We start from the raw sequence: 16,817 nt of genomic DNA, 5'->3' as shown, positions 1-16,817 counted from the left end.
TAACTCTGTTTTCTTCTATATTTATTGAACTGTAGATTTAATAATATATAGACATGGATTTCTATTACACTAACTGTATATAAAGAGGAAATACAAACAAACTGATCAAAGTCTTTGTAAACTTTCATTTTTGGAGTTTAATTTCAGATATATTATATTGTAAAGCAAAAATGAGCATGTCTTAGTTCCATAAACTATAGTAGAAACAAAATTACAAAGCAAATGTAAAAAAAATGAAAAATCATATTTTTAGGTAAGAAATCTAATAATAGAACATGATGCAGTTCACCTGGAGTAATATTTATATAGTCACTGTTATTTAGAATGACATCAAGACAAGAGAAGTATATAAAGTAAAATCAGATGTTATTTAAATATCTGTAGATGTGGCCTTACCAAAAGTGGAGACTATTAAAAGAATTCAGGATATTATCAACCAGAATAATCCAATCACATGATGAAACAACCTGATTTTGGTGGCCTGGGGATGGAGAGATTAAGAGTCAAATTAAACAAAAATTAATTAGTTACTAGAATCTCAGGCACATGGACCAAGATCAATTTTTTTTTTAATTTTCCTTTAAAAAGTAATAATTTTAGGCTTTAGCCAGTACTGTCAACCAGTATAGGAATTCCACTTTTCTCAGAAAAAAAGGTAATTTTTTTGTGTGTCTTTAACTCTGGGAAATTTAGGGTAAATTATAATATACTAAATTTAGCCCGTGACAGACACATTAACATCTCTGTTTTAATTTGGAATTTAAGAATTCAGCATTCCAAACAATTAGTTAATCCAACAGATTAGTCCTAACATTCTAGAGTATCTGATTTTATCTTGAAGCTTTCAGTTGGAAAGTATAACAGAATTTTAGAAAGTATGTCAACTATGTTAGAATGTTTAGGATAAGTGGAGTGTCACAATATTTATAAGTTTACTGGGCTAGGTTTATTCAGATTGTTTAAATTATTGGTTTGGTTTCCTAGTCAGCAAAATTAAACACTTTAAAACACTAAATAGAAAGTAAAGTTTAAATCTGTTTACAAAATTTAAATGAGCTAAATTTGTAGATGTGACAAACATTAGTAAAAGGCTCTCTTATAAATATTAATACTAATTGATAGGGCTTCCTTGGTAGCTCAGTTGCAATGCAGGAGACCTGGGTTTGATTCCTGGGTTGGGAAGATCCCCTGGAGGAGAGCATGTCAACCCACTGCAGTACTTGCTAGTTTATTTAGATTGTTTAAATTATTGGTTTGGTTTCCTAGTCAGCAAAATGCAACACTTGAAAATACTAAATATAAAGTAAAGTTTGAACCTGTTTATAGGATTTAAATGAGCTAAATTTGTAAATGTGACAAACATCAGTAAAAGCCTCTCTTATAAATAACTATTAATAGTAATTGATTAGAGACAGAATAATAAAATTTGTAACTTGAATTCAAAAGCTTAAAGTAAATATTTAAAATTTATAACATTAAGAAATCCCAAATAAAAAAAAACACATATTGTTTTAAATATACACAGATTTCTATTATAAACATACACAAAATGCCCACCCACAATCTTAAAATGTAAACAGTGCAATATTGAACTAAGCCCCAATGCAGAATAACTGTATTTGGAAAATGGGAAAAAGCAAAGTTGTGTGTTGGTGGGGAGTATGGTGGTTGTTTCTCTCTCAGAGTAGGAGTCAATAAAACATGTCTGAAGTTGAGAAATAAAGAAATAACAATATAAGTGTATCATTTAGAAATACAGAAGAAAATAACAGAAGAAACAGATCAAAGAGTTGAAAGTGGCTGTCTCTAAAATGCCTGAATGAGGAGTGGGAAGGAGACAAGCGGGCAAACTACTGTTATTCATAAGCTTGTTTAAAAAACTTTTTTGAATATGTATGACCTTGATAAAAATAAATTTAAATTTTATAAAGAAACACTAAGAAACTCACTCAGTTTTGAATTCTAAGTACATTGGAATTTCAATTTCAATTTCAGTTTTGGTGACCAAAACTTACAACTTTTTTGAGGTCTTCATTCACTTTTCCTATATCCTCAGCCAAGGTTAGGTCTCTCCTCCCTCCTTCTGGGTGATTCTAACCATACTACCAAAAAAAAAGCTCATGCAGTCACTTATCATCAAGGGGCCAAATTCAGGGAAAGACTTTGCTAGTAAGAGTTAGATATTGGATGCATCTTGAGGTAGGTATTTCCACCCATAGGGTCCACAGTGTGCAGAGTACAGCATGTGTCTGCTGAAGCCTTAGCACAATCACAACTACCCTCTTCCAGCTAAAGTCGGGTTTTGACAAATTGACAGAAAAGTTGATTTCACATTTGTACTCAAATCAATATCCCCTTGGAGATCAACATGCTTAAAGTTTCCGCTTGGGCTACTTAATTCCTTGCTCAGAGCCTATTCACCTGTTAATTCCAATAAAAAGTTTTGATTTTTAAAAAAATATCAGAACTATTCATATCCCCATAAGGACTTTCTTTCCCCAATGTCGTTACTAAAATATTCATTACATAGTCAGTTTTTTTTATCCCCATTCTTTACAAACTTTTTATACCCAAACCAAAGAGATTTCAATCATTGCAGTGTATTATTTTAAATGTCACTGTTAATATAATAAGCAGAATGATGGTGTCTTTATTCTCATTTATACCTTTGTCTAGATTTTTTATTCTGTTCTCTACTTACCTGGCAAACTGGGCTTCGATATTCAAGACTCAGCATTAAGTATAACCTTTCTTGATCCCACCAGGTAGAACTGGCCACCACTCCCCATGTGTTTCTTCTGCTGTCCTCATCCTACCCTCGTTCAGACTTTCATCCTAGAACCTGAGTATCTGGGGAGCTTTACAGACTCTGGGCTCCTGAAAGGTGAAAGTGAAAGTGTTAACTGCTCAGTCGTGTCCGACTCTTTGCAACCCCATGGACTTTAGCCTGCCAGTCTCTTCTGTCTTTGGAATTCTCCAGGCAAGAATACTGGAATGGGTTGCCATTTCCTACTCCAGGGGGTCTTCCTGACCCAGGGATGAACCCAGCTCTCATGCATTGAAGGTGGATTCTTTATCATCTGAGCCACCTAGGAAGACCACCCTGGAAGGTAGAGACCATGTTTTGTCCATCTCCATATCCCCAGCACACAGCACAGTGTCTGATACACAGCAGACATTCAATATTTATTTATTGAATAAGTGAATGATAGAAAGTACAATAAATTAGGAGCTGGATACCAAGGATCCAAAGCTAGTTCTTCTCCAACTCTCTAAGGTTCAGTTTTTATTTTTATAAAGGGGAACTAATAATATCAGTAATTTAATATTTACTGAATTGTTGTTGTTTTAGTCATTAAGTTGTGTCCAACTCTTCACGACCCCATGGACTGTAGCCCACCAGGTTCCTCTGTCCAGGGGATTTCCCAAGCAAGAATACTAGAGTGGGTTACCATTTCCTTCTTCAGGGGATCTTCCCCACCCAGGGATCAAACCCACACCTCCTGCATTGGCAGGTGGAGCCTTTACCATGGAGCCACCAGGGACTGAGAGGTTGTGATTAATGAGAGAATGACTACGAAAACAGCTTGTAAATTATACAAAATATCATTGCCTTACTTCAGCCATCCATGCAAGTACATATTGAACACTTATTTCTGCTCCATATTGTTCTAGATACTAGTATATAGCAGTGAGTAAAACATAAAATATCCCCATCCTGAGGAACTTAATTTGGAAGTGGTGGGGGAGGGGACAAGCAGACAATAATCAAATCAGTAAAATATACAGTCTGTTAAATAGTGATAATTACTATAAAGGAAAATAAAGTAGAAAAGGGGAATAGGAAGTCTGGTATGCAATTGGACATGAAGTTGTGGAAAAAGTCCTCAAATGGAAAGTGATGTTTGAGCAAAGACTGGAAGGATGATGCTTCAATAGAAGAGGCAATAACTGAAGTTTTGGGGAAAAAAGGGAGAATCACTGGAGGACTCAGCTTGAAATTTCACGATCTAGTGGAAGAGTAAGATGCTTTGCCGGTGCAGCGGGGGGGAAGGCAGAGAGTTACAAGCACAGACACATGTAGGTGGACAGAGGTGGTCATGTGACCTTGAGGGAGTTTTCCTTCAGCAAAATGAGAACCAACACATCAGTCAAATTGAGGAAAAGTGAGGCAGTGTTCAGCGTTCAAATAGAGAGGAGAAATAGTCTTTTAGAAGAATGTGAGTGAAAGGATGATGGACTATGATATAACTGCCAGAAATGGTAAGGAGCCTCTTACAGTCAGGAACATGGAATTAAGCTATTACCAGCTGTCATGGTTGTGTTTCTGTTCAGCGCTGGTCAGTGCTTCAGGTGAAGGCACAGTGGAGGCAAAGTATTGGATTTAGATGGACTTTGATTTAGCTAAGGGAGTAGGATACAGTGAGATGCATGGGATTGGAGGGTATGTGCAAGGCACAGTGAATAGTAGTGTGATCAACACCACTTCATCCTGTATCTATGTAAAAATTATGTTTTGGAAATTTAATAAATATAAAGTTTCAGAAATAAAATATTTCCACACCTGTCACAAAGGCTATCATAAAAAAGACCACAAATAACAGATGTTGGAAAGGATATGGAGAAAATGGAATACTTGTACACTGTTGGTGGGAATGCATTAATGAATTGGTGCTGCCACTATGGAAAACAATATCAAGGTTCTTTAAAAAACTAAAAACAGGACTGCCATATAATTCAAAAATCTCAATTCTGAGCATATATCTGAATAAAAAGGAAAACACTAACTAGAAAAGATACATACAACCAAATGTTCATAGCAGCACTATATACAACAGTCAAGATATGGAAGTAACCTAAATGTCCATCAACAGATGAATGAATAAAGAAGATGCAGTACCCAATGGAATATTACTCAGCCATAAAAAAGAATGACATCCTGCCATTTGCCACAATGGGCATGGACCTAGAGAGTATTATGCTAAGTGAAATAATTCAAAGAAAGACAAATACTCTATGTTAATACTTATATGTGGAGTCTAAATGTAAAACAAACAAACATATACAGCAAAATAGTGTTATGGGGCAGGGGAGAGTGGAGAGGGGAGAAGCAATATAGAGGTATGGGATTAAAAAGGAATATAAACCACTATGTACAAAATAGATAAGTAACAAAGAAATAATATACAATTCAGGAAAATATGGTCATTATTTGGTAATAACTTAAAAGAGAGTATGATCTATAAAAATATTGAATCACTATGTTGTACACCTAAAATTAACATAATATTACAACTCAACTTATAATAACACTCCTTGTATGATCTGCATTAGAAAGGGTTAACCAATGAAGAAAGGAGGAAGAAAAGAGGAGCACATTCTAGCAAAGGGGATTTCTAGAAGAATATAACATCTCCTTCAATGATTAAGGTATCATTTTCTTCTCAACATTTCACCAGTAAAAATATCCAATAGACCAAGTTATGCAAAGCAGTAAGTTTCATAAAAAGCCTGACACACTGTCTTCTTTTTGAGGAATGTGAGGATGCATTTTTTAGTTTTGTTCTTAGAAGCAATAGTGCATGGTAAAAGCCCAGAGTTGAATCCAGACGAAGTAGATTCAAATCCCAGATTATCACACATTAGCTACTTATTAGTTGACCTTGGAGAGGTCAATCAGCCTCAATGCCTTCATTTCTTCATTTGAAAAATGGAAATAGAAACAGAAGCCACTCATCATACAGATTAAATCAGTTAAAGTACATAAGTATCTTTTGTGGTAAAGAATTCACCTGTCAATGCAGGAGGCCAAAGAGGCACGGGTTCGATCCCTGGGTCAGGAAGATCCCCTGGAAGAGAGCATGGCAACCCACTCTGGTATTCTTGCCTGGAGAATTCCATGGACAGAGGAGCCTGGCAGGCTACAGTCTACACTGTCACAAAGAGTTGGACACGACTGAAGCGAGTTAGCACACAGCACACTAGCACAGATATGAAGGCACTTAGAAAAGGGCTAGGAATATCAGAGAGAAAGTAAGTTGAATAGGAATATTAACTATTATCAGGAATAGTTGGCTTTCTGTTATGAATTTATTCTGTTTTTTTCATACATGTTATGAATTATGTTACAGATCAAATGCACACAGCATATATATCTATGTTTGTATTTAGTGATAGAGACCTTAGGACTGGTATTCTTTGACCTTCTGGTATGGCATGGGTGTATACTATATATTGATCAGCACTGCGACATTTTTCTTGTATTATAGTTGAATATATCTGTTGTCATGGAAATGTTTACCAAGTGGAACATTGTACTGAGCAAATCATTCAATAGAATATAAACTGGGGTTCATCATGCTGTAGTAAGATGAGAGAGGCATAAAGAAAAATTAGTTTCACATCAAAAGGAAGATTTTATAGAACACACAAGACCTTAGCCTCATTATTTCATAGGACAATTAGGTATAAGCAGCAAACAGTTCTATTTAAGCAATAACTATGCTTAAAGCCAGGCTTCTCAGGTAACTCAGTGGTAAGTAATCCACCTGCCAAAGCGGGACACCCAGTTGATCCCTAGTTCAGGAAGATCCCTTGAAAAAGAAATAGCAACCCACTCCAGTATTTCTACTCCATCTGGACCATTCTACGTCCCTATCAATTATTTCTTTATCGTATCATTCTCAGTTGTGATTTATGTTCTTTGGCTATGTTCTTCGGCTAGTTTTATGTATTTTTAAAAATCACCTTATAGTAGGCAAAATAAGAGTGAGCAGTGATGTCCACATCACAATCCCTGGAATCTGTGAATATATTATGCTACATGGCAAGGGGAGATTGAGGTTGTAGATGGATTTAGGGTTGCTAATCAGCTGACTATGAGCTAGCAACTTTATTTTGGATTATCCAGGTTGGCCCAATGTAATCAGAAGGGTCTCCGAGAATGAAAGACAGTGGGAAGAGTGTAAGAATCAGAGTGATTTAATGTGGAAACTCAACTTATCTTTGCTGACTTGGAAGGTGAAGGATAGAGGCCATGAGTTCAAGGAATGCTGACAGCCTGACAGCCTCAAGAAACCAGGAAAAAAAAAAGGATCTTCCTCTCCAGGCTCCAGAAGGAATACAACCTTGCTGACACCCTAATTTAAGATCAATGAAACCCATACCATATTTCTGACCTGTAGGATTTTAAGACAATACAATAAAATTGTATTGTTTCTAAGCCACTAAGTTTTTGGTAATTTATTACAACAGTCATGGGAAACTAATAAAATATTAAAACATTTTGGGAACTTGATGATTTTAAAATAAAAATATAAACAAATATTCACTGAAAATGGTCAAAAAATATGCTAACAACATATGTTTAAGTTCAAATTAAATCAGAAGCAGTCAGTTCAGTTCAGTCACTCAGTCGTGTCCGACTCTTTGCGACCCCATGGACTGCAGCACGCCAGGCTCCCCTCTCCATCACCAACTCCCGGAGTTTACTCAAACTCATGTCCATTGAGTCGGTGATGCCATCCAGCCATCTCCGCCTCTGTCATCCCCTTCTTCTCCTGCCCTCAATCTTTCCCAGCATCAGGGTCTTTTCCAGTGAGTCAGCTGTTCGCATCAGGTGGCCAAAGTATTGGAGTTTCAGCTTCAACATCAGTCCTTCCAATGAACATTCAGGACTGATTTCCTTTAGGAAATCAGAATAGGAAGTTCCAAAATTACTTGAGAACTGAAGTTTCAGCTCATCATTTATTCACTTGTATTTAAAATGGATAACAAATAAGGACCTACTATATAGCACAGGGAACTCTGCTGAATGTTATGTAGCAGCCTGTAAGGGAGGGGAGTTTGGGAAGAATGGATACACGTATATGTGTGGCTAAGTCCTTTTGCTGCCCACTTGAAACTCACAACATTGTTAATCATCGATTTGTTGCTGCTCATTCCCTACTGCTACTGCTAAGTCGCTTCAGTTGTGTCCGACTCTGTGCAACCCCATAGACGGCAGCCCACCAGGCTCCTCCGTCCCTGGGATTCTCCAGGAAAGAACATTGGAGTGGGTTGCCATTTCCTTCTCCAATGCATGAAAGTGAAAAGTGAAACTGAAGTCACTCAGTCATGTCCAACACTTCGCGACCCCGTGGACTGCAGCCTACCAGGCTCCTCCATCCGTGGGATTTTCTAGGCAAGAGTACTGGAGTGGGGTGCCATTGCCTTCTCCAGATCATTCCCTAAGTCATGTTCAGCTCTTTGCAACCCCATAGACTACAGCATGCCCAGCTCTTCTGTCCTCCACTATCTCCTGAAGCTTGCTCAAATTCATGTCCATCGAGTCAGTGATGCTATCTAACCATCTCATCCTCTGTCTCCCCCTTCCCCTCAATTTTTTCCAGCATCAGGGTCTTTTCCAATGAATCCACTCTTTGCCTCAGATGGACAAAGTATTGGAGCTTCACCATCAGTCCTGCCATTGAATATTCAGGGTTGATTTCCTTTAGGATGGACTGGTTGGATCTCCTTGCAGTCCAAGGGACTCTCGAGTCTTCTCCAGCACCACAGTTTGAAAGCATCAATTCTCTGATGCTCTTTATGGTCCAACTCTCACATCTGGAAAAACCATAGCTTTGACTATATGGATCTTTGTCAGCAAAGTAATGTCTCTGCTTTTTAACATGCTGTCTAGGTTTGTCAGAGCTTTCCTTCCAATGAGCAAGTGTCTTTTAACTTCATGGCTGCGGTATAATCAGTTATACTCAATAAAATACACAATACACAATAAAAAGTTTAATAAAAAAATCTTCCCAGTAACTTGAAAAAAAGTGGGTTGCTTGTCCTAGAAATTTTATTGCCTCATCTATCCATTCACATTTTCATGTTCCATTATTCAGACTAGCAACAATCTCTAACTTGGAACACTGAAAAGCATATTTTTCTTTCATTGCTTTAGCAAATTTTTCTGTGTGGAAGTGCCTGGAAAACTTATTGCTGCTTCCTCTGCTATTAACACACACTTGCTCAAAGCCTTTAACATATTCTGCCATCTGTATGATTTCCTGTTCATTGTTTTAAGAAAGAGAAGGCAAAGAATAATTGTGACATTAATAGGGAAAACATAAAGAAAGGAGATTTGACCTCCACACTGACATACTTTCAAAGCTGTTCTTCATGGAAGGTGAAAGGGAGGCATAGAAGTTGGCTTGGAGCCCATGTTCTGGTCGGGTTCTAGAATGTGGGTGGCATTAGCTCTGGTGAGCCAAATCTATTCTCTAGGAAACAGAGATCCTCAGATTTGAAAAGTCTTGAGCTGGCATATTTCATTGACTTTAAATTCAACACAAAAATGCAGTAACAAAAATGTTAAAGGACACTCTGCAGAAAATGCTAGAACCAAACTCATGGGATAGAACAGTATGGGCTGAGTCTCTGATAAGACAGATACTCATTCTTATCAGAATCATCCTGGGTTTCTCCCCCATTTTCCTGGATTTCTCAAAAACTTTCAGGCATTAGGGATGAGAAACTAGGTTTGCCACCCAGTTTGGGTCTGCTTAATGTTGTTTGCCAGGTTGAAGACAGATTCGGGAAACATTTCTCTGTAATTTTCAAGGGAAAAAAAAAAGCCACAATAAGGCATTGTTCTTTGCACACCCTCACATGCACAGATTAATGGGATCACATGCCTACATCTACACAGCAACTAGGCCAAAAATAAAATTGGGCAGATTGAAAAATATAAAGATAACCACCATCATTTCAATCAGGATTTCAGATAACAGTAACAAAGTGAACATTTGCATGTAAATCTTTCATGAGCTGTTCTGTTGGGATAAACACATAACCATTTATGAGTTTGTTCACCTGTGTACTGGTAGATAGTGATGGGCCACCACTACATGTAGCCTCTGCAATGAATTCCAGGGATACACAGTCACAGGTACATGGTCCTAGATCTTCTGAGTCTAACCAAGGGACAGTTAGAGAGATTTAACATTACAGAGAGGTAAGTATTATTACAGAAATGTGCCCATATAGTCATGATGGAAGCAGAGAAGCACAAGCTTGTGTCACAAGGAAAGCTAGACGTTTGTTACTCTTTTTGCTGTCCGGTGTCTGTATTAGTTTGAGTTCCTTTAGATGCTGACCTTTAGGAAATAATTCAAGGGCAAGGTGATTATATAGCAAAATCACTGCAGATGGTGACTGCAGCCATGAAATTAAAAGATGCTTACTCCTTGGAAGGAAAGTTATGACCAACCTAGACAGTATATTAAAAAGCAGAAACATTACTTTGCCAACAAAGGTCCGTCTAGTCAAGGCTATGGTTTTTCCAGTGTTCATGTATGGATGTGAGACTTGGACTATAAAGAAAGCTGAGAACTGAAGAATTGATGCTTTTGAACCGTGGTGTTGGAGAAGACTCTTGAGAGTCTCTTGGACTGCAAGGAGATCCAACCAGTCCATCCTAAAGGAGATAAGTCCTGAGTGTTCATTGGAAGGACTGATGTTGAAGCTGAAACTCCAATACTTTGGCCACCTGATGCGAAGAGCTGACCCACTGGAAAAGACCCTGATGCTGGGAAAGATTGAGGGCAGGAGGAGAAGGGGATGACAGAGGATGAGTTGGCCGGATGGCATCATCGACTCAATGGACATGGGTTTGGGTGGACTCAGGGAGTTGGTGATGGAGAAGGGAGCCTGGCATGCTGCGGTTCATGGGGTCACCAAGAGTGGGGTCGGACACAACTGAGCGACTGAACTGAACTGAACTGAAAGGAAACATGGCTTCCCTGGTGGCTCAGATGTAAAGCGTCTGCCTACAATGCGGGAGACCAAGGTTCGATCTGTGGGTCAGGAAGATCCTCTGGAGAAGGAAATGGCAACGCACTCCAGTACTCTTGCCTGGAAAATCCCATGGATGGAGGAGCCTGGTAGGCTACAGTCTATGGGGCTGCAAAGAGTCAGACATGACTGAGCGACTTCACTTCACTTTCACCTTTCAAAGGAAACATGACTAGGGGAGGGGAGTTGGATCAGTGAAAGGAAGGCAGTCAACAAATGCTATGTTATAAAGCCAGCTCCTACGGTGAGATATGAGAGCATAATCCCACCTGGAAATTCTAGGAAATGGTATCAAATACACCTCTCCATCTCAATGGACATGAGCTTAAGCAAACTCTGGGAGACAGTAATAGACAGGGAAGCCTGGTGTGCTGTAGTTCATGGAGTTGCAAAGAGTCAGACATGACTTAGCAACTGAATACCAACACCACGTCTCATTGTCACCTCCTATGCACAGAGGGAAGACGGAGGGAGCTCCTATCAGTCGCTGGCTGAGATTTTTTCACCCAAGACACCCAATTCCCCTCAGCACTTCCAGCCAGCCCTGTGAAATGAGCAGAACCTTTTTTACTGGCTTTGGAAATGGCTTCAAACAAAGGCAGTGGTGGGGTTTCCCTAGTGGCTCAGTGGTAAAGAACTCACCTGCCAATGCAGGAGATGCAGGTTCAGTCCCTGGGTTGGGAAGATCCCACAGAGAAGAAAATGGCAACCCACTCCAGTGTTCTTGCTTGGGAAATCCCATGGACAGAGGAGCCTGGCGGGCTTCAATCTATGAGGTTGTAAAAAGTCAGACACAACTTAGACCCTAAACAACAATAAGAAAGACAGTGGCAACTGGATGTCATGGTCAGTCAGAGCACAGTGAAAGGGTAAGGTTCAAGGGATATGAGTGATGAGTGAGGTGCCTACATTTTTTTCCTACAGCATCTGAACTACTTCCTAGGTTTGGACAATCCCCAACTTCATGATAGGACACAGAGAGTATCCAGTACTATAGAAACAGAATGTGAAATGCTCACTTCCCTTGCAGCTAGGGCACAGGGTAGGAACCAGGTTCCACCAATCAGACACACTTGAATAATGTAAGTAGGAAGCTCAGTAAAACTCTCTCATTCAATCAGAGGTAATGGTACTGATTAATCCAAATCAAATTTCACATCAAGCAGATGGTTTTCCCAAGTGTCTTCTTTCTCCTACCTTTTCTGCTGAACATACACACACAAGGCCAGCTACAAAATTTGTAGCTGCCAGTGCGAGGTGAAGATATAGCCTTATGTTCAAAAAGTAAAGTGCTCTTAAAGGTGCGTGTAAAACAGTTTTCCTGTCTTCTGTCCTCTCTCCTTCTCTCAACTTGCATGCTGTTTTGTCTTTGCTATTTAATGTCATTCTAAATACCATCAAATTAAAATGTTAAATTTTAGCATAAATTTTACCATTCATATTTATATTGTGTCATGCTAGTTTTAAGTACAAATAGCACAGTATTTACCTTGTATGTAACATCGCCAAAATGATAAAATTTGTATTCTGTGGCTCATCCCCAGAGGGTGCCTTGAGCTGGCCCTTAGAGACAAATCCATGCCAGAATCAGGGAATTTATTGGGAGGAAGAGAGGCTCCCTCCAGTCATAGAGCCTTGAAACGAAGACCCTCAGAAGCACCCAGGGGACCTGCGTTACCATGTGAGGTATTTGCACTCCGCCCAGCCTTAGGACTGCCAGGATCTCCTTGTATCGCCCTCAATCCACACACTGCAGCCCAGGAAGGGTGTGGCCTGGAAAAGGCTAGCCTGTCATCTTCCCTTCCCACAGGCCTGTCACCACAAGCCACACAAATGGATGAAACCCAATGATTTTCTTAAATTGAAACATACTTGATTTACAATGTATTGTTAGTTTCAGATGTACAGCACAGTGATTTAATACATATATATATGTATATATACTTATATATGTATACTGTGTATCCAAATTGTTTTTCCTTACAGGTTATTACAAAATATTGAGTATAGTTCAATAGTAGTTCATGACTGTGCTGTATAGTAGGTCCTTGTTGTTCATCCATTTTATATTCAGTTGTTGTTGTTGTTCAGTCATTAAGTCGTGTCCTACTCTTTGCGACCCCAGGGACTGCAGCACGCCAGGCTTCCCTGTCCTTCACTATCTCCTGGAATTTTTTCAAACCCATGTCCATTGAGTCAGTGATGCCATCCAACCATCCCATCCTCTGTCACCCCCTTCTCTTCCTGCTCTCAATCTTTCCCAGTAGTGATCCACAACACACAGAAAACAGGAAGGAAAAATTAGGAGGATGGGATTAACATACGCAAACCCAGTGATTTTTAAACCTCACGCTGAGATCACTAAGTACCTCGGTCCCAGGTGGACTGCATGCTGGTCTCCGCTGACAGATGGCCTCTGGCCGACCATCCACCCAACACCCCATGATGCTGCCAGCCTGGATGTGCCAGCTGTCACCATTCCCAGCCCCAAGTTGTGGCAGGATGAACATCTCCACCCCTGACCCTTCCTGTGCCCATGTTCAGGCCCCTTCCAGGGGCAGGGGGGCACAACACTGGTGGGGTGGCAGCAGGGAGACAGAGGCCAAGTGGGCCTGGAGCACCAGGGGGTTGGGGGGCAAGTGGCAGAGAACCTCTCCTGGGGGAGGGAGGTGTGAGGAGATGAGGCCCTGTGCTCTTTCACTGTCTGATCAGACCTCATCCATAAAACGTAAGTTAAAAAAGTTGTTAAGAAAATCAAGACAGCAATGGGAGAGCATTAAACCCCAAGTGCGCTGCCCTTCTGAGCATGGGTCTCTGCGTTAATGTGCTGGACACACACCCTGGTTATTTGCATACACATGACTCACTTGACCACAGGCAAGCTTCTTATTTTATTTTATTTATTTATTTTAGATCTAGCTGCACGGCATGTGGCCCCAACCAGGGCTCAAACCAATGCCCTCTGCAGTGGAAGAACAGAGTCTTAACCACTGGACCACCAGGGAAGTCCCTAGGCAAGTTTCTTGAAAGAATAACTCATACTCCCTATCTACTCTTCTCCTCTCCCATCTATGTCTCAAACCATTGCATCAGGTTTCCATCTCCAAAATCAGAAATGGATCAGGCATTGCAGGACCAAAAGCTTATACAGTTTTGAGGCCAACTTTAAGGAAACAGATTACAAAATATGACTGTTAGTTTAGGAATATGAAGGAGAATTTGCATTTGAGTGGATCTGACCCTGAAACTCCCTTCCCTCATAGTAAATCCTCCTTTACCCACAATTTCTCTCTAACTGCTCTCCCTATTTTCCCTCCAATTGTCAAATCTAATGGACAAGTCTGAGTCTTACTTGACTTCTCCCCTATAACTGATATGGATATCACTGACCATTTGTGCTTTGAAATCCTCCAGGTTGGTTTCTAAAATGTTAATCTTCTGGTTAGTACATTTGTCATCTTTCAGTGGCTTTTCTCTTTTCAACTTCTTTCACCTGTGGTACCTGGATAACTTTTGGTATAAATGTTTATTTTTAAAGGAAAGACATTGCTTAAAACCATGATGATATATATGGAAGTACACTGTAACTTGTAAAGCACTATATAAATATGAAATGTTATTATTACTAGGTGATTGATTCTATAATTTGTTTAGCAAACACTTACCTTGATTTTCCAAATGATCTTTTTATATCCTAAAAGAAATACTCATGCAAGAGATTCACGCAAGCTGTAGAAATGACTCTATGATTTATACAGCATTTTCAGGTGTTTCTCATATTTTGTATTCTCCATTCCAAAATAAATAACACTGAAAAATTAAGGAAAGACATTTATTGTGTATATCTGTCTGTTTCTCCCATTATATGAGTGAAATTTTTATTTTTATGGAAATTAGTTGCATGAAACTCAAACAAAAGTACCTAAATGTGGCAGATATATTTCCCTAACCAGAAATTAATCTGTCCAAAAGAAAAAACAACCAAAACACAAGATTTCTTTTTCCTTATCTGAGTTTGTCTTTTATGTAACACAAAATAACTACTTCATCTGGCTATAAAATATTTTTCTGCTGAATTTTTTGAGTAGTTTTGTCTTTGCATTAATAAAAATCAACCTATCTGAAGGCAGAGAGAACATAAATTGTTATCATCTTGTTTCAAAGTTAATGACAGTTTCAAAAACTATCTCCATCACAAAAAATCCATTTAGGTTTATGAAAGATTTCACACAAGACAAACAAAAAATGCTTCATGACTAAGATACTAATTACCAAAAAGAAAATGTCAGTTTCCTATTTATCATGGTGATTTATTTTTCCTCTAAAGAGTGGACTAGGTGTTCATGATCTTTATATTTGTAAATCCATTATGATAATTGAGAAAGCAAGTTTTTGTGGGCAACATTCTTTTTAAATGAACATTAAGCCTCTCAAGAATGGAAAAGCAAGTTTTTCATGGCAAAATGTTCTTTTTAAAATTACCATTAAGTACTGGCACTAACGGAGAAGGCAATGGCACCCCACTCCAGTACTCTTGCCTGGAAAATCCCATGGACAGAGGAGCCTGGTAGGCTACAGTCCATGGGATTGCTAAGAGTCGGACACGACTGAGCAACTTCACTTTTACTTTTCCCTTTCATGCACTGGAGAAGGAAATGGCAACCCACTCCAGTATTCTTGTCTGGAGAATCCCGGGGATGGTGGAGCCTGGTGGGCTGCCGTCTATGGGGTCGCACAGAGTCGGACACAACTGAAGCGACTTAGCAGCAGCAGCAGCAGCAGCACTAAAACAGAAATACAGACCAATGGAACAAAACAGAAAGTCCGGAGATAAACCTACTCACCTATGGTCAACTAATCTATGACAAAGGAGGTAAGAATATACATTGAAGAAAAGATAGTCTCATCAATAACGGGTGCTGTGATAGCTTCACGTAAAAGAATGAAATTAGAATACTCTCTAATACCACACACAAAAATAAAGTCAAAGTAGATTAAAGACCTAACTGTAAGGCCAGATACTATAAAATTCTAAGAGGAAAACATAGGCAGAACATCCTCTGGCATAAATCACAGCAATGTCTTTTTTGATTCACCTCCTAGAGTAATTAAAATAAGAACAAGAATAAACAAATGGGACCTAATCAAACTTTAAAACTTTTACACAGCAAAGGAAGCTATAAACAAAACAAAAAGACAACCTATAGAAGCAAGAAAATATTTGAAAATTAATCAGCAGACAAGGGATTAATCTCCAAAACATACAAACAGCTCAAGCAGCTCAATAAAAAAAAAAAGAAAAAAGAAAAGAAAAAAATGGGTGGAAGATTTAAGTAGACATTTTTCAAATAAATCATACAGATGGCCAAAAAGCACATGAAAAAAATGCTCAACATCACTAATTATTAGAGAAATGCAAATCCAAACACAAATGCAAATAAAAATACAATGAGGTATCACCTCACATCAGTCAGTACGGCCATCATCAGAAAATCTACGAACAGTAAATGCTGGAGGGGATCTGGAGAAAAGGGAATCCTCCTACACTGCTGGTAGGAATGCAAATAGGTACAACAATTATGGAGAACAGTATGGAAGTTACTTAAGAAACTAAAAATAGAACTACCATATGATCCAGCAATTCCACTCCTGGGCATATTTCTGGAGAAAACCATAATTTGAAAAGATTCACACACCCCAATGTCCACTAAAGCACTATTTATAATAGCCAAGATATGGAAGTAACCTAAATGCCCATAGGAGTGGATAAAGAAGATACAGTACATATATACAATGGAATATTACTCAGCCATAAAAAAGAATAATGCCATTTTCAGCAACATGACTGGACCTAGAGATTGTGATACTGAGTGAAGTTAGACAAAGACAAACATTATATTGTATCACTTTTATGTGAAATGCAAAAGCAATGGTACAAACGAACTTATTTATGAAACAGAAATAGAATCACAGATGCAGAA

At 38.9% G+C, this 16,817-nt stretch overlaps 1 protein-coding gene across 7 annotated transcripts in view; it reads right to left on the bottom strand.

Moving 5' to 3' along the window:
- NOL4 (nucleolar protein 4) overlaps window positions 1-16,817 on the bottom strand; it is a 675,738-nt gene that overhangs the window by 533,946 nt on the left and 124,975 nt on the right. For 2 of the 7 annotated variants that reach the window (XM_081562523.1, XM_081562532.1), the window contains exon 4: window positions 14,502-14,646. The exons of 2 other annotated variants lie outside the window; for them this stretch is intronic. The gene's annotated coding sequence lies outside the window, so the exon portion shown is untranslated. Of the gene's footprint in view, window positions 1-396; window positions 482-2,701; window positions 2,878-11,478; window positions 11,606-14,501; window positions 14,647-16,817 lie in introns of all 7 variants that reach the window. 3 more of the 7 variants (XM_081562521.1, XM_081562531.1, XM_081562522.1) reach the window with 3 other exon arrangements.

The sequence above is a fragment of the Giraffa tippelskirchi genome, chromosome 14, assembly GCF_054371585.1.
Source record: "Giraffa tippelskirchi isolate mGirTip1 chromosome 14, T2T-mGirTip1v1.2.pri, whole genome shotgun sequence".
Classification (NCBI taxonomy): domain Eukaryota; kingdom Metazoa; phylum Chordata; class Mammalia; order Artiodactyla; family Giraffidae; genus Giraffa; species Giraffa tippelskirchi.
This window is presented reverse-complemented; position numbering and strand designations above follow the sequence as displayed.